At 36.5% G+C, this 23,747-nt stretch overlaps 1 long non-coding RNA gene across 1 annotated transcript in view; it reads right to left on the bottom strand.

Moving 5' to 3' along the window:
- LOC119642475 overlaps nucleotides 1-23,309 on the bottom strand; it is a 37,486-nt gene extending 14,177 nt beyond the window's left edge. The window contains exons 1-3 of the long non-coding RNA XR_005248059.1: nucleotides 23,272-23,309; nucleotides 23,066-23,208; nucleotides 22,498-22,583 (exon numbers count right to left, since the gene is read on the bottom strand). This is a non-coding gene — a long non-coding RNA (uncharacterized LOC119642475). The remainder of the gene's footprint in view (nucleotides 1-22,497; nucleotides 22,584-23,065; nucleotides 23,209-23,271) is intronic.
- Nucleotides 23,310-23,747: the final 438 nt, after the last annotated feature.

Here is a 23,747-nt window from a genome sequence, read left to right as displayed (position 1 = left end):
TTCAATTTTTTTTATTTTGTTTTTTTGTTTTCTATTTTTTATTATATATAGACGAAACAAAAGCACTTACGCGATATCCGCGTTAACCAGTTTTAGCAATAACACTGAAAAGACAGCAGTTAAATACACAAAAACACCGAGAACACCGAAACAATTGAAAAAACGCAGACGAATAGAAAACACGCACTACACTGAACACAAGTCGACTCGTCTATGTTCAATAAAGTGATAATACAATATAATACAATATAATTGATAGGAAAACAATTTTACATAAGAGAACGTTATTTCCGGTACTATTAATGCTACTAGTTTCGAATTTTTTATTTTATTGGATGCAGCATTTTTATGATACTGCTGCATTGGTTTTTAAGATGCTGAGCACAATTCTGGAAGATTACGGTTTTGTCCAACATGCTTAACGTGAAATAAAAAATATGGCTTACGTCTTGTCTGTATTTAGCTTTATTATCCATTTATTCAGATAATCAGATATTATAGGAATTGCAATATGAAACTTGTTGATTGTTTCACAACCAAACTCATGCTAGATTGAGAACTCAGAAGAGAAAATCGAACACAAGATTGCCTCAAGGACAGATCGTTGCAGAGCACCTTGCAGAAGCAGGTCATCAATCAGAAAATTCATTTAGAAAAGAAACGCAGTAATATCTCTCAAACAAAAAGTTTTTGATTAAATTTTTCTCAAAAGGCGGAAAACCAAGAGGTACCATTATTAGAATTAAAGCCTTTTTCAAAATCGAGAAAAAAAAAAACAATAAGCAGGTGGATTGCTTAGGCCGGCATTTATTTTCAACATGGAAATCTTTATGCAATGCCAGTAGACATATTAGTGACGGAATGGCGTTGCGTTTTTTATGCAGCAAGTTTTCTATATTCCAATGTAATTTGCTAAACGCTTACTATAAGATGCCGTAACGTGTTTCTAAAGGTGAAAATGCCACTTCTCACTTGGGACGCGTAATTAAGGGTGTTTTTCTAGTCGACTCGTTGTAGATAAGTACTCCATTACTTTTTATAAAAATTTCTAAGTTCACTATGTGATTGGGAAGTCCAAGAAAATTAGTCTTAGTTTCGGGCTTTGCAGGTTGAACAGCGTCATCGCTGCTAAATTGATGAAGTTGTCTATATCTTCTGATGTGGAAATAGTTTTAAAATAGCTTTGTTGATCATTAAAGGAATTCATAGTGAAACGTCTATAACTTTTCTTTGACGAGTGCTTAGGAACTCAGAGAAGATTTGACTAGTAAATGATCGAAATGAAAATCATGTAGAACTTTCAAATCGGAAATAAGCATCGGTATATAAGACCTAACCTAAATCCGAAAGAGAAGACATAGATCTTCCAGCAAATGGAATATAGATTTGATCATTATTGCACAAAATGGTTACCGAAAAGATTCATGATTCATGTTATGATTTAATTTAAAATATTACTCTACAAGTTTGCTCTTCTGCAGCACCAATTGCGATGCCTAGCATTTAAGTTGCCCCATGCGACAAAATCACCGTTTTTGTTCAAAGTTTTATAAAAATCCCTTTTAAACTCCGCTTAAGCCCAGCTGAGGCAGATGAACCAATTAAGTGGATACTAATGCACCGTGTGAAAATATCGTTAGTGGTGCGAATATCGAATCGATAGTTGCGATTACATTAATTTTAATTGATGGAATTACATAAAATGTCCAGCTATTGTGGATTAAAATAGCAACTCCTCCATTTGTCGATCTGTCAAGCCTTATACAAATGTAGTTCGGATGAAATAAGTAGTTGGAATATTTTAACCAAGTTTCACAAAGTAGACTTATATCAAGACTATTGTTAATTGAAAAATATAAAAGCTCAACAAATTTATCGTGGACGCAGACGTGGTTTCAAAACATAACTCCAAGCGTTGGTATATGCCTTATTCAATATTTGATTCATATAAATAACATCTGTCTACCTGTCAATTTTACAAAAATCGAAGACATAGCTAGTGATTGCCAAGACATTACGAACGGTGAATTTAACATTGACGAAACAATGCTGGTGCAATGGATAGTTGATTTTGTGGACTTAGTTAATCTATTTGTTGCCTGTTTTTCAAGAAGTTTTGGTATTTAGAATAGTTTCGTAATTCCTCTACAATTTTGAATAGACTGGCTAGTGCCAGACTTACGTAGAATATAATTACTGAAATTACACTTTCAGATATCGGAAAAAACTTCGCTAGATAGGGACACATTAAAAATATCCGTAATTGGTATATATAAAATATGGGCCCAGTTGACAAAAATCCATGCGGGAATGAGCAGACCGGGAAGGCAGCAAATGTTAGCACACAGCGAGCTTTAAAAATTACAAAAATAATAACTTTACACTAGAGAGAACATCTTAATTCTCAACTTGATACCGATAGCTAACGACATCGGTTTGTTAAGAGAACGGTTGTTCAGAAAATTCTGCAAACAAATTAAAAACAATTTGCTGTGAAATATTCTGTAACATCAAGGCGGATATGCTAAGCTCTTCTTTTTGAATTTTCAAAACTTTAAACATTCTTACGATTCTTTTTAAAGGTCAATTTCATCTTCTGTAAACAGTATGAGTAGCGCTTATTAGTGATAGTACAGAGCCTCTGTTTAGCGATCACGTAAGAAGCACACACGATAGGACAAGCTCTTTTTTTCAACTCTTCAAAGGGCTTGCATTGATAATTTCTAATGCCTTTGAGTACTGCAGTATACAGAACATTTAGACGTGCAGCTAATTAGCTTTAAAACCACATAGAACGGAAATATTAAACTCGATGTGTCATAAAAGAAATTCAAAAGGCTATGAAGGTTAATATAAGAGTTCTAACTTGTTACACGATAATTCATAATTGGTTTTAAAAAAATTATGTTTCTGTTCTCTGATGTAATAATAATAATAATAATATATCATTATGCTAGTGCTCAGTGTCTTTTTTTTAGTCTAAGAATTCAATTCATTAGTCTAAAATTAAAATAATAATAATAATAATAATAATAACATATCATTATGTAATAATTTTGTTTTTTATGGAAGGATATAAATTTTATTAAGTTTAATACTTGCCATTTTGTTCAACAATAGGTTGTAACATTTCAGGTAATTTTACTATGACTTTCTAAAAAAATTTTCAATCTTTTGCACCAAAAACTTTTCTATGTAGAAATTTACACTGGTATCTGAATTGAAAGTTTTGCTATATAAAGAATATCGCGGAGAGCGAAAGAGACGGTAATCTGATGATGAGTTAAAACCATATGTTAATACATCCCAGCCAGCTTTTAATAATTTTTGGCAGATGAGGAAAAAAGTATATCTTGTATTGTCGTGCTGAAAATTGTGATGAAAATTGTGTTTTTTGTTTGGTGCATTCAGTTGTGAGTTACAGCGTGTTAAAAATGGAAGTGAACAAAGAGAAAATTCGGTACATTTTACAGTTTTTCTTTGACAAAGGCGAAAATGCAAGCTAGGCGGGTAAAATTGTGAATGGTGTTTATGGTTCCGATACTGTAACAGCCAATTATGTGCAATTTTGGTTTCGTAGATTCCGTTCACGAATTTTTGATGTTAAAGATGCACCTCGCACAGGTAGGCCGGTCATCGAAAATGTCGATAAAATCGGAGAAATGATCGAAGTTGACCGGCATGTTAGCAGTCGTAACATCGCCCAGGAGCTAAAAATCGAGCATAAAACAGTTTTAAACCATTTACACAAAGCTGGATTCAAAAAGAAGCTCGATGTTTGGGTGGCACACCAATTAACAGAAAAAAACATGATGGATCGAATTTCCATCTGCGAAGCCTTGGCCAAACGGAATGAGATAGACCCATTTTTTAAACGGATGGTGACTGGAGATGAGAAATGGATCACATACGATAACCCTGAGCGAAAACGATCGTGGTCAAAGAGCGGTGAAGCACCTCAAACGGCCAGGAAGGTTTTGCTTTGCATTTGGTGGGACTGGAAGGGGATTATTTATTATGAGTTGCTTCCATATGGCCAAACGCTAAATTCTGATCTCTACTGTCAACAACTGGACCGTTTGAAGATAGCGATTGACCATAAACGGCCAGAATTGGCCAACAGGAGAGGTGTCGTGTTCCACCACGACAACGCTAGCCCACACACATCTACAGAGACTCGCCAGAAACTTCGGGAGCTTGGTTGGGAAGTTTTAATGCATCCGCCATACAGTCCGGACTTGGCACCAAGCAATTATCATCTTTTTTTTGCATTGCAAAATTTCTTTAATAATAAAAAATTGGAATCTAGGGAGAATTGTGCAAATCGACTACTAGAGTTTTTTGCAAATAGAGACCAGGATTTCTATGAAAGAGGCATTTTGAAGTTACCTTTAAAATGGCAACAAATCATACAACAAAACGGTGCATATTTGACCCAAATCGGACAATGTTGAATAAAGTCCTGAAGTTCATATAAAAATAATGGATTTCTTTTTCCCCAAACTAATATGTATAGTTTTTGTATATTCGTAAATAATGCCTTTTCGTGGAGTGCAGAAATTAAACCCGGCAAAATAAAATCGAAATTTAATATAAAAAACTAAAAATCTTCGTTCACTAGAAATTGGCGATCCTGCTAGGATTCTGTGAAATTGAGAAATTGGGAAACAAAATTCCTTTAAATAAAAAGAAAATATTTTAAAAAAAATATCTGAACATCAGAGAACAATAAAGAGAAATTAATGCGCTCAGAATAAAAAGGAATGTAATTTAAAAGTTCAAGTGTTTTCTTACAATTTCTCAATCCGTTTATTAGCATTGAGCTACTTAAGACTAAAGAAAATAATCCAATTAACTGCTTTTTAAACCTAAATAAAAAAGATAGTATAGAAATTTTTTTGGGAACTTTAAGAAAATCATGTGTTCAACTTTTTTGGAAATAAATTCCCAAAATATATTTTAAGAAAAGTTCATATTCAAATTAAAAACAAGCAAAATGAAATAAACTTTGATTAACAACATAAAAGACGTCATGTTAATTGTTGAAAACATTAAAGTAATCATTCAAATCTATTAAATGAAATAAAATTAAAAGGAAATAAATGCAACTTTGGATATGTGTGAAAATGTGAGGTAACGATTTCAAAACATATTTAACAAGATAAGATCGAACACAAAAGAAGCAAACAAAGAGATTTTAACCGATTTTTTATTAAACTAAATGAAAAAAGAAAAGTAATTTTGGAAATTGTTGTTAAATATAATTATAAAATACAAATTAATTTGAAAAGAGGAAGACAGTGTGAAACACTGACACAGTGAGAAAGTGTGCAATAAAGTTAGGTATAATTTGTTAGTGTCTGTGATAAATTTTCTTTATAATGCTAAAGAAAGAAATTGATACAAACTGCTTGCTGCTAAAACTGTTATTTCAGATATCCACTAACGTCGATTGAACAAATTAAACATTGCAAAAGAGAGCAGTAACAGGGGCTAACAGACGCGAAGTCATCCTCTTGCATGACAACGATATACTGTTGCAGCGCGAATGGGGAGTTCCGTCTCACCCAGCGTACTTACAAGACTTAACGGCTACCACTTATTCAAATGAATGCAGCATGGCTTGGCTAACATGCGCTTTCGAAATGCTGAAGAAGTGCGAAAATAGGTTGATGATTGGATCGCTGCAAACCAATATCGTTCTTTCGTCACGGTATCGCTACGTTGGCAGAGAGATGGGAAAAAGTTCTATAATATGTACCAACCTTTCTCAAGTGGAAAACTGATTAGAATACATGCAAGAATCTCTTAATATTTATGGAATTGATTGGATGAGTAGACGAAACCCACATCTTTTGCTTAGGCTCACACAAGATGAGTCATGTTTAATAAACCGAAAAGGCAAACATCGCCTGAAAAGAAAGATGAGCTAATCTACTTACTAATTTTTTCTAAATCTCCCTTTAGACAAATTTTTGTGACAAAGTTTTCTTTTTTTTTGATGTTTCTATGAGTTTTTTCATTCGCACTCATCACAAATACAAACTACAACTCAGCGTTGTATCTTCCACAATACAGTTACGGTACGTCTACTATATGCGGATATGACTGGGCGACATAATGTATTTTTTACGCAATTCACTGTGCTTATTCAAGGCATAATATATTTTTTATAATATATTTAGTGAATTAAAATAGTAACAAAGTAAATTCTTAAGTGAACTCTAACAAGAATTTTTTCATATTATTTATTAGACTTTTCATTTGATTTTTTATGTCTGGAACCAATCCGCCTGATTGGCCGAGTAGGCAAGAGTCTCGACTAGCAACTCAATGGTCGTGGGTTCAAATCTTAAATGCTGTAGAGTTGTTAATAAAGCCGAAAGCTTTAGATGCTAGTGCTTTAAGACATTAGTCTTAGCATTTATTCTCTGGCTAAATTTATAATAATAATAATAATAATAATAATAATATGTGTGCAACCAATTTCCTGTGAGAGTGAAAAAATAAAACTAGTACGGCATTAATACCCTACTAATAGGCTTTCCAACGATGTGTAGGTTATGTTTTGCTCGGAGAATTTTTTTATGGGACTTTGAAAATTAATATGATGTAGGCGAACATATAAGCAAATTTTGATAGGAGACTGTGGGCGTACCATGTCCTGTCAAAAAATAAAACTAGTACGGCATGAATCCTCTATTAATAAACTTTCCAACGATGTGCAGGTTATATTAGGTGTCTTTTTTCTTCTCCTCTTGGTAATCCCTTTCAATTTTCCTTTCCACAATATCCGTCAATTTGTGCACTATTTTCAAATATTTCTCTACAGCTTCGCGTCTGTATCTTTCCACAACTAATGGCTACTCTGCGGTTCATCGTTTGAAGTTCTGGATTTTCAACCAGTAGAAGTTGAGTTAAATTTGGCCACAAGGCCGCACCATCTCCTTCTCTCGAAACTATTATGCTCACATAAATGACACCTTTTCATTTTCTCTAGTAAGTTTCTCTAAATTGTCTTCCACGACTTCAAAATCAACAATCAAAGCAAATACTGAAACTGCTGTCTGAATTCCAATTAAAGAGATGATAAATCCTGAAATCACTATCTTCACTTTTAACATAAAGTCTTCAAATTCCGGGACTACGACACCCATCACACACAATTTACTTTGCGACTACGAAATGATTACTGACCGTACCAATTTCTCAAACATATCTTAAATATCTGAACGTATTCAAAAACTATATAATCTCAAGTGGTCCTCTAAAAAAAATCTTTTTATTTATTATTTTAACTCTACCACATCTTTATCCCGCGACCTTCGTAAGAGTATTCCTAACCAGCGACCCTCTTCGGGTCCGCACTTCTATTTTCACTCTGTAAATAATGAAAATAGCTCAACTTAGTTACAGTAGCATCCGTAACATAACAAAACAGCTAGAACAATATCTTCATTGTAATGACATCTTCGTTTCTTAAGTCCCATGATTCATTTTCTATTAAAATTGTAAGGTGGTAACATTTGATCGTACCTTCAACTCTTCTTATGGTGGTGGTCTGGCGATCCTTACGTCTAATAATCCTTATATCTAATAAACTTTTATTCTCTTACGCTTCTAATTCTGCAAATTATGTATCTATTGAAGCTTATAGCTGTACCATTCACACTTCCTTTGGGTTTATTTTCTTTCACATCCGACATATATGCAGATTTTCTTGAAAGCAGCAATTTAGTCTTACTAAATAATGCCGATCCTACTAATTTTGATTCGGTCAGTACACCTAATCTAAGTTCACCGAGTACCTGAAGGTCCCTTAACAACAGCTTAGCAAATTCTTGCCGCTCACATACTGGAAGGGCCTTTGCGGCCCATTCACTGGGGCTGGGGCAGCTCAGCGGCTCAGGAAAACTCTAGTCTAGACTTAACTATCCAATATGACTAATCTAATTAAGTTCTCTAATATGAATCACTTAACCAAACTAAAACTATTTTACCCTATTCTTAATCAAATTCTTATTCTAGTCTTAATCTATCCCTATTCTATTCTTACCCTATTCTTATTCTATTCCTATTCTATTCTTATTCTACTCCTAATCTCTTCCTATCCTATTCTTATTCTACCCTTACCCTATTCTTGTTCTATTCTTATTTCTATCCTAAACTAGCTTACTCTCTAACTTAGTCTAGCACTTTCCCCCCACCAGAGACGGAGAACCCGTGAGGCTAAAACGAGGGCCGACTTTGGCTCCTCACAATATCCATATTCCAAAGTCTATTAAACCCTCTTTACTCAACAATACCATCCGTAACATTTCAAATGCCATCCAAGTCAATAACTTCGGTATGTTACTTTGATAGATTCTCATAGTTTTTAACTGATACTCTAGGCAGAAAGACTTTTAAAATATTATGCCTTCTAACCTTTGGTAGAACATCGCAGACAATTAAGTTGCTACGAAATGTAGACTCGCTGTAGGTATGTGCAATAGATCTTCTTCTAGAATAAATTCCAAATTTTCCAGTGATGTTAGAAAGGAATATACTTATACTCTTAGGCTGGATACACACACAACTCTTTAAGGACTTCTGTGACAAGCTCGCCGGACCTTCTGATCCGATAATGCTCTCTGTATCGCTTTATAAGGGATGTGGTACTCTTTTCTTAAGTGGCATGTCTCTCTCTGAAGTCATTAAAGCCATTAGTCTTTCAAAAGACTCAGCTCCGGGCTTAGATGGTAACAATCACCTCAAAATCTTGAATACTGAAATAGGGTAAATGTTACTAAAAGAGTTTAACAATATTCTGATTCCGGTCATTTACCATCTTCCTGGTATGACTTCCAAATTTTCACTTTAAGCAAAAAGAATAACTCGACGATTCCTACAAATGTAGTTTCCACTGTTAGAAAAAGTGTTATACCCAAGTTTAGAATCGTATCTCGATACAAAATGTATCCTCAGCAATTTTCAATTTGGCTTTAGATATTACAGATCTACCCAAGACAACATTGTCACTTTGTGGTCAGCAACAAACTCAGCGTTTGCCAAGAACCACATTCTCATTGCCTGCTTTCTGGACATAGCCTCAGCGTTTGATTCTGTCAATGTTATCATCGTAAATTTCATTGTACTCTCCATTGAATCTCCATAACAAATTCTATAATTCACTACATGACTTCTTTCTCTATAAAAATATGCTAATTAGCACTGATGATATTGTTGTACAAGATTTGAAGATCTTTTATGGGTGTTCCTCAGGGATTTGTGTTGACTCCTCTTTGTTTTAATGTATATATTAACAAAATGTTCAGTTCCCTTCTTGAAAACATTGTAGCATTATTGCTGACATTTAATTATTTCCTGTTTTATTTTACTTGTTTGATTTATGCAAGGTTTCCACTTTGTAAGTCCTGCTATATTTTAATAACCTAGATTTACCAAGCACCTTAGCATAAGCCCTTTCGCAATTTTAAGCAATAAACTATCTTTATATTAACTAAATTTTATCAATAACGCTATCATAAGCATTAGTAAGTAACAACGCAAATTTAATAAATACTTATAGAACTATAAGTTGAAGGTGAGTATATAAGTGGAAAACAATCTTGTGTTCTTAAGCTCAAACCAGTAAAAGTGAAAATAAATCGAAGAACCTAGAAAAGATTTGGTTATTATTCATCAAATAATAAAGAGACCAATTAAAAAAAAATCGAAATTAAAAAAGTGTGAAAAAAAATCCAAAGAAAGTCTTCCGACTGTAAGTGAAGTGAAAGGTGTTAAAAGACAGTGTCAAATTTAATAATTGTATCGAGAAAGAGAGCTGCAACAGTTGCTTTTCAACATTTTCCAACGGCATTCTTCTTGTTTTGTAAAAAAAAGAGAGCAATTCTTAACGGTTGCACGAACTTAAAATGTAATGGCGTTATGAATGCCGCAATAATATAATTAAGATGATATATTATAATATATAAGCATGAATGCTTCTCTTTCTGGAAGTTTGTAATACTTTGTAATACGGTGTGCTGCGGTTTCGTAAAAAAATTCTGTCATATTTTTCAAGAAAGGAATTGTTCCATTACTAAGGATATAAGTGGAAGCAATAATACGCCATCGGATTCAATTTTACGTAATGTGCGGGTAATTTCATGTTGGGATAGAAATATTTCACAATTAAACGGAGTCATTTCATAATAAAACGCGAAATCTAATAAATAATAAGCTAAATTATTTAGAATTGCACAGAGATATAAAGGTATCAAGAGGCAGGGTCCCATTTTAATATAACAGTAGGCGTACGATGATGAGCGGTTCATGTTGGGAAACGTAATTAACATACCTTAGCGTTACCGTCACTCGGGCGTACACGAATAGGTCTGTTTTACTCACCGTTAACTAATGATTGTATTGCCTTGCGCGAAGAAGAAACAACACGTTTCGGGAATTTGCATTACAACGATTGAATATCATACTCAACCACACCTGGCTATCCTGATGTAAGCGATTAATATTAGGATTGTAAATATTGGAATATAAACAAAAGTACTTGAAGAGAATTAGGAGTCGGAAGCTGGAGTGTCTTCCACAGGCAAAATAGAATTATCCCCAGGAAGAAGTGTTCGAATATCTAACCGAATTCAAGGACGGTGAAAGAAATTGATGAGCCAGAAACCAGCCTGCTTTAACTTTATCGGAATTATGATAAATGAGGAGTTCTGACACGTGAGTGCTATGGTTGCTTAATCCAAGTAGAAAGCAACGATTTACCATGTATTGAAACCCCTAACCAGCGTCCGTAGAATGCAAGAGTAGCCCACCGCCAGCGAGTAGCTACGAGTCTAGGACAAAACTGTCATCGCCAATAACTCCCATACAAACTATTTCACCTCCACCGCCACCCGTTTCGAAAGAACTCATTTACATGCCAACATTATCATTTTTGCCACCTTGTGTCAATTTCTATTACAGAAAAGTTTGCAAGGGACATATTTTAAATTCCCACAATTTAAGAATACATTTAGCCGATTGTACAAAACCGGGTACCAATATTTCATTTCTCTGCACTGTTGAACTGATAAGCCTCACAAAATTGTTACGTTGTGAAGCCTCAATAAAGCAAGAAAATTTGTTAGGATACAACTCTCGGCCTGCCAGTTGCTAAACTATTATCTGCCCAGACGTCATGACACCGACAACGACAACAGAAGAGAACCAAGGTTTGCCACTGAGCACCCGTTGCACGGATATCGCCGTGGATATCAGGTCAGAATTACTCCCTGTACACGAAGGTAAGGAATTCCGGTTATATGTTAATACGTAGCGCACGGTTTACTTGTTAATATGTATCGTCGTAAATGTTGATTTGCAAGTTTACACGTTTTAAATCATTGCACGGACATTGTCGTGGATATAACTCTGTTTCTTCTAGTTCCCTACGGCATAAGCAAATTACCGCAACGCAGAAAGCCACGAAGAGGCAAAAAAATATTACGAAACCAGAAGCACATCAGTTACAAATTTTAACGTTATTTGTCTGCGCGTGCGAAGTAATGATATTAAATTTAATCCAGATGACGGAAACTCCGGGAGGAAAAAGACGGTCCGACAAATTGAGCAATTTTTTAAACGTGGAGAAGCGTTGTTAATAAATATTCGAGGGCCAGAATATGCGTGATAAAAAGCCGCTAGAAGTAAGCCGTCATAGGAAAATCACGCTAGATGTAAACTCAAGTCAGCCATTAAAGGAAGCCGCCGCACATGCGACAGCGACATCATTAGCATCCAAATAAGAGCAATCACTCTTCTACATTGTTGGTAACCATAAGAAAGCCTCGGTTGATAAAAAGTTAGAAGTCCCGAGACAACTTAGAGTGGAAACTAATCAGAGGTCACCGTCACCAACGACGTTCACTCAAGTGAAAGTTTCCCCCGTCGGAGTTGTTAAAACTCATAAATCACAAAACCAGTCGGTAATCTTACCAAAAACGGATCCTCTTCTGAAAAAAGTCGTTCAAAGTGGGAAATGTCCGTCGATGCGGCCGGCCGGCGTTTAAGACAATGATTGAGTAATATAAGGAGTCGAAGATGGCTTCTGTTTTGAACGTCGAAAATATCGCTTCATCGTGAAATATGAAAGTCGTTGGGCCACCATATTTCTTCCGAGCCAGAAGAGGTTGCGAACGTGTAAAAAAGAGTCAAGAGACGCCGCCACTACTTGCTGTTGGAGAAAGTCTAGTATGACACTTCCCGACAATCCACAACGTACCTTTAACAGAGCAACCTCATCTTTGTTAGGATCACAATTCCACAGACGCCCAATAAAGACCGGTAAAGTTCAACATGGCCGAGGAAAACGCCGATTAGAAAGTTTCGATATTGAGAGCGACCAAGGCTATTAGCTTATATCCGACCGGTAAAACAAGTAATGCGTTATCTTTTTGACAAAACGAAAGGCCTAGGAGGAATGTTCTCTTTCACCAGCTCAATCACAAAAAGGTAAAGCTCAAAAAGCATTGTAACATGTAAGTAGCAGCTGGGTTTACGCTTTTTTCTGCCTGACCTACTTTTCTTTTTCTCTTTTCCTCTCTTCTTTTTTTTCAGATATTTATATATCTATTATACCAAAAAAAAATTTTAGGTCAAGAATAACTAAACCTGTCCGTGAGTCTCGTTGTCCATTAGTACCGTTCTTCTGTCCATTAGTCAATACCCGTGGTCACTTACCCATTTTCATACGCACACATACATACGTCCCTTCTTCACGGAAGCTGCAGAATGCTTAGTTTACCATGTTAGTTTTTTCTTTTTGTATTTATTACACTAAAGTCTTACAGTTCTTACTTGCTGTGGATGTCGATCTCCGCCCTCCTGGCAAAGCCACTTGGCGAAATCCTCTAAGCTTCCATGTGATGACGTCCTCCATGAACGATAGCAATTTCCCTACAGCCAAGCATTCATTTAGAGTTTTATTAAAACAATTGGTTTGGTTCTTTTTTCCGTTCCCATATTTTTGCATACTATCCTTACAAAGACGTTCTATACATTTAACATTTTATTCTATCGACTTGTATTTGGTGTCGCTTTTGCATTTTTTTTATACAAAATTCTGTATGTTGTTTAACTAACACATTTTACATTATTTTAATACATGCATTTAAGTCTAAATATTAAACTATTAATTAAAAAAGCAAGCACCTAACATAAGAAAATAGTATGCAATATCGCAGGGTACCATTTAGAAAAGGAAGCAGTACAGCTAAAGTAAAGACTATACAATATACAACAATAGATGTAAATTATTTAAAACCAACAGAAGTCCAAATAACCAGTGGTGGTGAAGTGTGGTCTACCGCACTGATATTCAAACCCACAACACATGCGGTACACATATATCGAATAGATTCGCGGGAACAATCCCTCTCAGTTTAACGAATGAATGAGAACAAAATTGAAAACAGAATCCTCCGAAAACCACGCGAAGTCTCAATTCCAAAGTGAAATGCATAGATATAGGCTTCAAGCCTTTGTCGAGGAAGATTCTTTTATCGGCTGGGTCTAACAATCTCGTCTAAGCATCGAGGGTAGTGTAGTAGTTAAAGGCTAAGAGCATTCCTTTTTACGCACACCGCCTACAATAGATTTGCGAGGCAGAATTGCGAATTCTTATCCCGCAGACCAGGAGCGGCTGACACGAATACCGACGCTAACCCGTCGGAGTAAGGTAGCGCCCAAGTATTGATCGGCACTCGCCCCGATCGTCCCGCCTAAGCTTTGTAACATGAGATTTTAGCTTAGCAATCTTGTTTGACTTCTTCTTTTTTAGAAAGGATGCAACAATTCAAAGGTTTGATAAGCTCTCGCACAAGAAAGATATTAATGGTAAGTAATGTGTGCATATTTTGTTTGTTATAAAACTTAATGTCTTGGACATAATTTATATAATATTAATATAATAAATTTCGAAATTTACCGAAAGTAATACAAAGGAAATGAAAAGTTTGGTCCGAATGGAATATAAGAATAATGAGTATATGAAAGAGGAGTGACAAAAGAAAATAATAAATAGCGCGAACAAGTGAGACAGTAAGCAAACTAAAATTTACATTTCATAGACTTTCCGTATGCATATGCTTACGTATCTGCGCATTTTACGTAATGAACAATGCAGTAATATTGATGAGGACAAAAACAAGCAAAATTGAAATCAGATTTTATAGAAGAAAGTCGCAATGTGTTGTTACAGAACAGTGACGTCGTGCCTTCGGAAAAACTGTCAATCGCGCTAACGTGAGTAAACTGACAATTTTTGTTATATTGTTTGCTTGTATTTTGTAATAATATTGTATCGTTGGCGTACTGATATTTTATTTATGGAAAGATTCCCTATGAATCTCCCCAAATGTGGCAAAATTTGTGTTGTGGAATATTTCCTAAACTGCTCGGCTTCAGTGCGCCAAGTTGATCTGCCTCTTGAAAATTTCAATTGAGTTCGGCATGAGGCAGTCGAATTGATACGCTTCTTGAATTGCTCTTAGACAATTCACTTTATTCAATTCTTACCTGGCTATTTATACAGAAATTATTACACTAAATTATGCTAACATCATCAAAATGATAATTGTTTTAAATGGAGCGCCTGGCATCGTTTTTCATTACGAAATGCAATACTGGAGTGTGACATAATTTTTATTTTTCTTTTAGCAAAAGAAGTATGCTGAATTTGCATAATTCTGTCGAACTTCAAAGTGGATGCATGTAACGGTATGCGATCACACTACAATCTATTCCGAAAATAAATTAGCAAGACTTTCAATGATCTATGAACATTAAGAATAATAAAAACATGTTCGCTAATAAAAGAAGCAACAATTAACACGAAAGTGAATATATTCAAAATACTTGCCATGGTTCTCCATTTACATGTTACATATAAGCGTCGTTTTCGACTAATTTAGAAATATATACAAAACGACTGTACATTTTGTGTTGGTATAAAAAATTAGAATTGTATGATCGGTCGGTATAAAAAATTGGAATGTGTGGTGCTCGAATACAATTGCTCCCAATACAATCCCTGATGGGCTAAAGGGAGACAATAGGTAAGCTGGGTTTTAGATATATTTAGTAACGCTACTTGCCTATAATTGAAATAGCCGACACTTTACTGTTTACAATATTAGGGAATTTTTGTTAATCCCATCCTCCCCCCCCCCCTCCCCCCCTCCCCCATGCATCTGTTCTTTATGATACTTTAATTAAAAAACATTATATGTCATTACTTTCTTTATCATCTACAGGCGAATCCTACGTAGCTTTATATAAAACTCAAACAAGCATAAATTGCTTGTGGTTTAGCATAACTAATAGCAACAGAAGCGATCCCGCAAGTGATACTTATTACACATATGGTTTATACCTACAAGCAACGCAACAGCCAAATTAACTCGCCCATGCACTGCGGCCGTCATGAATATAGTATGTAGTTGGTACATTTCAAAGCGTCAAATATCGAATATTGTAAAAGAAAACAATTCAAATAATGTCTTTTTATAAACGACGCAATTCAATTATAACGTCCGCTAAACTAAGCAAAATTGTAAATAGTAAACATATAAGCAATAGAATAAGAAGAATAAGAAGACAAAAATGTAGTATAAAAGAGGCAGAAAATTCAATAAAGACAATTATTCGGCTCAGTAATCATACCAAGCGAATCAATCGCTTATTTATTTTTATTTAGTAACTATTGCGATAGACTAGTATTGCGATAGCGAACCTTAGGGCTTTGGATCTGAACGAGCTAGAAATAAATGCCAAATAATAAAATACTTCTACTACAACATTATATGGCAATTCGGCTATTCAAATGTTATTTCTAATTTACTTATTTTATTTATACGCTCATTAACTTTATTTGCTTACTTGCACATATCTGATTTATTTCATTTTCTCCATAATCTTATCAAAATTTAGTTTCCATACCATACCAAACCATACCATTTATTTAAAAAAGTTTGATTTGGCACATTAAAGCAGTTCAACGAACCGTCATTCATATGATGAAAGGAAATACACATTGATGGATGATAGGGGTCCTCAGGTAAACTAAAAGATGGGCAACGATTTACGTTAATCTCGGGAAAATTGGCAAATCAGAGATCAAGCAGTCTACCATTACAATTAGGGGTACGATTATATTGACCCAAATTATGATCAAACAATTCACTAAAGAACACAACAGCCCTATCATCCGTTGAAGTAGGAATCAAACAGCCAGAATTATCACTGTTACACCAAGTGACTTGAGGCAACTTGAAGTCACCCAATGCAATGACTAAATCGGTGGGTCTAGACAGCTTGGCCACTTCACAAATGAGGGCAACGTGTTTCTTGTAAATGGAGATATCAGAATTTGGGGGAATATAGGAGAAGGTTACAAATATCTGTTTATTGAGCATTTTCGCACGAATGGCGATAAATTCTACGTCAGGAGAAGTGGGAAATTCTATTGAATTGGACGGGACTGACGCAGATATGGCAATTAATACACCACCACCAATGCGATTCACTGGATTCTTTCTGAAGACTTGGAAAGAGTTGTGAAAAAGTTCCGACGAATGAAGATCGGGTTTTAGCCAAGTTTCGGTGAAGGCCAAACAGAAAAACTCCGTGCTTATGGAGAAAAGTAGAACGAATTTTTGAATTAAGGTCCCTAACATTGGGATAGTGAGCCTGAAGAAACATTTAGTTTTTTGATGGCGACAGGACTATTGCTTTGGTATTGCGGGGACTATCTTGAGGGATAAATTCTTTAATCAAGGATCCTACTGGCCACAGTGGTTTGTTTAACAACATATCACTGTTTTCAGTCGGAAGTAGTATTTTAAAAGAGGAGATTGCCCTAGATTGAGAAGGACGCGTTTTGAAAACGCTGACGCGCCTTAAGTTGACTGATGGGGCATTCGCCGCCAGATAACTTTTTATGTTATCCACCGATGTTTCAGGTGGCAGTCTTGACACAAATATTGCTTTTCTGGGAAGAACTGCCGTTAAGCAAATATAATCAGTTGGCACAGGAGGGTTCACGGTTGTGGAGTTTAGAGTTGGGAAGAATGTAAACGGCGTTATTGCCCTAGCACCAGTTTGTGCGACTTGCCCAGTCTGGCGACCAGCGTTCACATTCGAACAGCGTGGTGGAGGGGAACCATTTATTTTTCTCTTTATTATTTTTAGGCGATGGCGCTTGATTAGAGTTAGTGGCGGCCTTGGGCGGAGGTACCATTGTCATTTCAGCGTAGCTTAAAACGGAAGGACTTGCCGGCTTGTTTATAACTATTTTGTTAACAACCGACTCAACAATACCGGAAACATGAACGTTCATTTTAGAGTTAGAGGGAACGGTAACTTGTACCAACGAATCAGATTTAGAGGAACTCAGAGGTGACGTCCTGGATGCTACGCTACGAGTTGTTATTTTTCTGGCTTGGGTAGAAGATGAGTGCTCAATAAAACGACACTCATGAAACCTAGACTTAATTAGCTTAAACTTCTCCCACAAGGAGCCGAGATTTCTACTCAATTCCGAGAAATCATCCATTTCTAGTCTCCGTGAAAAGTTTGTGAAAATCAATGTCCCGCTGCCTACAGTCAGGACATGACCATCTTAAGCCTTTGGAAGGGTCAGCGACAGCGTCAGCAACACGGCCAAGAATACCGGCACACTTTGCATGACCAAAGCGCTTGCAGAGCCAACAAAAAACGAATCTATCCGATTCTGGGCCTGTTTTTGCGCGACATGGTGTATATAAGCACTCCATGTCAAGTCAACGAAAAGAAAGAAGTGAATTATTAGGACAAAAAAAAAAAAAAATTCAAAAGAATCCACTGCACTAAATTTATCTACAAATGTAAGAAATTTAATAAAACTTCCCCGTTACGTTGTCCCTGTAACAAGAGAACAAAAGAACAAGAGAAAGCAAAACCAAACTGGAAGCACGAAAAAAAAGAAAGAATACAAATCAGAAAAATTGGCTCTTAAATTACATGTAAAATCTACCCTACTGAAGCAACGGTAAACAAGCCAAGAGAAAAGCTATTAACACCAAAGGAAGAAAATAAAAAAAGAAAAAAAACTCAAAAGAAAAACTATAAAAGACTCGAAAGAGATTTACTATTGCGATCACAAGTGCTAATCGCAAGCACCAAAATGAAAATCACAAAATTTTAATCTAATTAATGTAATTCTTACACTTTATACGTTCAATCCTTTTACACTTTTACAGATACCCAGCTTTAAACGCGTATAAAACGAAAACAAAAAAATTTTAAGCAATAAAACTAACAAAAGCGTACGATTTCGCGCGCGTCAGTTGCAAGACTAGAGTCAGAGCCTTGGAGTTTAAAGATGCGTAGTTTATGATTAACCAAATCAAACACTTTGCTTAAAGTAATGTATCTTACAACAGTGTGAGAGCCACAAGAAAAAGCCCTGAAAGCATGACAAGTCACCAACTCTAACAAGTTGGTGACCCTAGATCTTCCTTTCCGAAAGCCATGCTGGTGAGGGGAAACATACGAATTAATGGCAAAGGCCAAATGCTGAGTTGCAGTTCGCTCGAACAGCTTAAGCAAGGCACTCTACTTGGGTAGGCCTCTGTAGTTCTCAACAAGTTGTCTACTTCCAATTTTGTGAAAAGGAATAAGGAAAGTACTCTTGCAACACAAAGGGAAAACACATAAATTCCAGTACTGGTTTACATATATATATATATTGTTAGGGAAATCCCAAATCTAGTTCATTCCAGCTAATTAATTTTCCCAAATAATAAATTCTCCAAAGAGAGAAAAACCAAATGCACATTCGCGGCCGCTGAAAACGATTAGCGGAAACTTAGACAGGGAATAAAAATGAAGCCATGAATTTAGGTATAGTCATATGCTTGTAAAGATGTGTATAAATAGAATATCTGTGGAAGGCAGAATAGAAGAAAAAGAACATTTGAGTGGAACAGTAGAAAGTATTGCCAAAAAATAAATTGTTAATAATCCTACTCTAAAGGAAAATAATTGCAAATCAAAGAACTTTGAAGTGTATTTCTCTTAAAAAGAATACCCACGATCTAGTGGTATGAGTCCTATCTTAGGAAAGCGAAATGTGTAACAACTGGTATCAGAAGCGAGATCGTGGAAACCGAGAGAAATGGTGAAATTAGCAGAACTCAAAATGGATTAGCTCATACAGGGGATGGGAAAGAGAAACGTTCGTACAGTCGCTAGCAAAGCTAAATTAAAACAAAGACTGGTCGAACAGCTAGAAAAAAACGAAGAGGATCTGTCCATACTTGAACTCGAATATAATATAAAGGGAAGGGAGCAAACTGACAACTTGGGAGGAACAGAAAATATAGTTACAGCAGGTAAAAAACACATTGAACAAAAAGACGAAGATGGTGCAAGTATATCCAACGCCGTTGTTATGCAATTCGTGCCACAAAAGCAACAACAAATGCAAAAAGGGCAACAGCAAGTCCAACAGCGAATACAGTTAGGACAACAAGATATAAAATCTAAGATTGACGGGACGATGGAAAAGATTGAGAAAATTCAGGAAAATCTGCGCATCCTGCAAACACATATAGAGGAGGCGTACCAACAATTCGAAAGCAAAGTTAATCTGCTGGAAGAAGAAGCTAAGCTACGAACTAATGACGTAACCACCAGCATGAAAGTAAAAACACTCCTATTTGGCGACACCACTAACTTCAACGCATTCAAGCCATAATTCGTTGTTGTTGCAACAAAAAATACTTGGGATAAATGAAGCGGTCGCCTTAATAACCGTCTTAAGAAGAGCAGCGGAAAGTATCCAAATAATCCCGGAAGGAAAGAGAACGGAATTCGCATCGCAATCATGGATGCACTGGAAAGGAAATATGGTGGCAAACATGTGAAGAAGGTAAGCCACCTAGAGTTGTCTTCGCGGTGCCAGAAGTTGATCGAAAGGATCGAAGATTACGCTACCGAAATCGAACGCCTGGCCAATCTCGCGTACATCGGTGTGCACGACAACGTGCTGGAAAGGTTAAAAATCGACACTTCTGTTAAAGGACTTTGTGACTAGGATCTTAAAAAAGCTGTATGGGCGTCACCTAAAACGACGGAAACACTTGGCTTCGCACTTACACAAGGAGCAGCTAGTGTGCTGTGGACGTCAAGCATGAAGGCGACACGCACGGAAGTTACCAGGCGAACGATATCTCGGATGTGGTCTGGCCGAGAGTTCGACAAGTTCTGCGCGGAAATAAGCGAATGGTGTTTTCTAAAATACGCAAGTGTTATGTCTGCCAAAAACCTGGTCATTTCGAACGGGAATGAAGATCAAAGCACAAAATAGCACACTCCACATCACCTACACGGAATATTAGTGAAGATACCAGTGAAATATCCATCGAATAGGCGTTCAACTAAAAGCAGTCAGCACATCGACTCCGAATTTTAGTAGCCCTAGGGTCGGTATTACTTAATCAAAGAGAAGTAACAGCAGCCTGCTGGCCACTGGTGCTTCTCATTTAATTATCAACAGTGCAATAGTCAAAGAAAAATTTTACCCGTTAGTTGCAGGATGGTTTCGGACGGCAACAGATAAGGAAGCTGCTATTAAGGGTAAAGTTATGAGAAACATTTCGATTAGCGATGTGTCGATGAAGCATGAATTTCTGGTAGTAGATATAATGGACGAGGTAATATTGGCGATGGATTTTATGGCAAAACGTGGCATCGTACTGGATATGAAAAGGCGAGTGTTACAACACGCTAATGTGACTTTGCCATTGACTGTGTGATACGACAGATGGACCGAGGTGTTACAAGTTGTAGTAGAACAAAGAATTTCTCCAAACTTCGAAGCAATATTGTGGGCCACAGCTTCCCAAGAGTTAAGGCTAAGCAATATATGGGTTGTCGAGCCGAATAGAGAATGTACGAAAGGCAACATCATCATTGGAAATGTCTCACCGGTTAACAGTTTAATACCAGTACGGGTATTAAACCCAACCAGCGTTACAACAAAAGTTCACAAAGGGGACATTATAGCGTAATGCCAAAACGCCGAATATCTGGTAAGTCGGCAAGCCGAAATACCAAAAACATGCTCAGAGGTATCCCCAGAGGCTGAAATTCTCATAAAAAAATGGCCTAGCAATCTAGATGAGCAACAAAAATAATATGTCAAAAAGGTTTTGCTGGAAAATCGGTCCATCTCTGCCGGTGTTACAACTTCAGGTGGCCGCATTAACGTTGCGAAACATATAATCAACACTGCAGGAGTTGATCCGATTCGGCAACGGCCTAGAAGAATTCCACTGGCAAAAAGGGGAGAAGTGACGGACTTGAGCGGAAGAGCGGAAAGTTATCGCACCATTAAATAACCCTTGGTGTTCGCCAGTAGTTCTTGTTAACAAAAAAAGGAGTGTCTACCAGATTTTGTGTGGATTATAGGAAATTGGACGAAGTGACCAAGAAGGATATTTACCCTTTGCCTAGGATCGATGAACCCTTAGGCACATTGTCAAGTTCGCAATGGTTGTCAAGCTTAGATTTAAAGTGTGGGTACTGGCAGGTGGAGGTCGCCGAGCATGGCAAGGAAAGGATCGCGTTTTCCGCTGGCGACCGCTTATATCAATTTACCCTAATGCCGTTTGGATTATGCAATGCCACATTTGAGCGTCTAATGGACTGCGTGTTAAAAGGGCTGCACTGGAAGACATGCCTGGTGTAATTGGATGACATTATTGCCATGGGTAAAGACTTCAAGTAACACCTAAAAAATCTGGCAAATGTTTTTAACCGATTACGGGCAGCATGTTTAAAATCGAGTATCGAAAAATGTTAATTCTTTGAGAAGGAACCGGCATATCTTGGGCACAAAGTCTCCAAGATTGGGGTTCAAACGGATGAAGAGAAAATCCGAGCAGTAAAAGAATGGCCACGACCAAACAATTTGCATGAAGTTCGCATTCTGCTAGGACTTTGTACATACTACCACAAATTCGTCCCCACGTTTTCTAGGGTTGTTAGTGGGCTGCATGACCTTAGGAAGAAAAATCAATCCTTCATATGGAGGGAGTCTTAATAGCACCCGTTCACGCAGTTGACAGAGCTGTTATGCGCCGCACGCATTTTAGCTTATCCAGTACCAGAAGAAAAATTTGTACCGACATAACGGCGGAAGGCTTAAGCAGTCTGATTCCCTAGCAAATTGATGGTAACGGAAAGGTAATAGCATATTATAATAAGCGTGTATCCAAATCCGAAAAGTATTATTGTGTTACGCGACAAGAACTACTGGCAATAACGTAATCTGTCAACCACTTCCACAAATATCTGTATGGGCAACAATTCCATCTAAGGACAGCTCATGCTGCTCTGCGATGGTTACTCAACTTCAAAGAACCAGAAGGATAATGGGTCTGGTGGATTGAAAAACTGCAAACTTACCAATTCTCGATTTCCCATCGGCACGACAAATCGCATGGCAATGTAGATGCTATGTCCAGATGTCCACGCGAACTGCACTGCAATCACTGCGTAAGAAACGGGAATAATATAATAATAACAGTATTATGTAGTTTTTGTTTTCATTTCTTATTTTAGTGTTACAGAAAATATTTTAATGATATAATGTTTAACTTGAAATAGTTTTAACAAGAATTCCTTTTTTATTTAAGTTTGTTTGTATTTTGTGATAATATATTTTTGATAACTTTAACGACTACTTGGACAATCGTTCAATGATGCCATTTGATTGAGAATGGTTTGTCGAGATAGTAATCTTGTGACTACCTACAAATTTTACAAGTTTGGTGAAAAGGTTAAACGTGAATTGTGTACTTTGATCAGTGGTAATTTGTAATGGTAATTAAAACGAGTGACGAGTGGCTTATATACATAAGCGTATGTACCGCCTGCCCGCGAGTAAAATGGTCGACTATACTGAGCGCATATTTGTAATTTTTAGAGGTCGGCAATGGGCCGACTATATCGGATTGAATGTGCCCAAACCTACCTTTAGGTACAGCGACGTGTGGCCTTGGTGCCGCTACGAAATTATGTTATGCTGTTTCTTGAAGACCGTATTTCGAAGTTTGGAAAGTACATAAGGTCGCGGGTGCTCCCCAGATACGTCGCCCACGGTTTTGAAATTTAAAACTGAAATTTAAATCAATTTAATATTATTATTCGGTTCTTGTAAACAGATCTGCAACTCCTTACCGTTCAGTTCCTGCAAAATTTTTATATTTAAGTCAGCTGAAAATAATTTGGGTGGCGAAACATTGAAAATATGTACTATTGCATAAAAAAGCAGGCTTTAAGGATTAGAAATAAAACCATAAATTTAAGCTTAGTAACATTCTTGTAAAATTTTATATAAATAGAATATTTGTGAGAAGTAGAGTTAGTCTAGCAAGAACGTAGAAGTTGAGAGTACGGCCAAAATAAATTGTAAATAAATATTCCTACTGTTGTGAAAGACAAAGTAGTAAAACTTTCAGGTGCGTTCCTCTTGATCCACGATCTAGTGATACGGACTGTATCTCATAAAATATGGTTAAAAATTGTTCATTTATCTGATAATAATGTTGAAACAGTTGATCATAAATTTATGGTATCCGGCCATTCTTTTTTGCCAAATGATCGCGATTTTGGTTTGAAAGAAACTAAAACTAAAGAATCGAATTATTTATATA

Source organism: Glossina fuscipes, unplaced genomic scaffold (genome assembly GCF_014805625.2).
Source record: "Glossina fuscipes isolate IAEA_lab_2018 unplaced genomic scaffold, Yale_Gfus_2 224, whole genome shotgun sequence".
Lineage (NCBI taxonomy): Eukaryota > Metazoa > Arthropoda > Insecta > Diptera > Glossinidae > Glossina > Glossina fuscipes.
The sequence above is the reverse complement of the archived record's forward strand: the minus strand, read 5'-3'. Positions and strand labels throughout refer to the sequence as shown.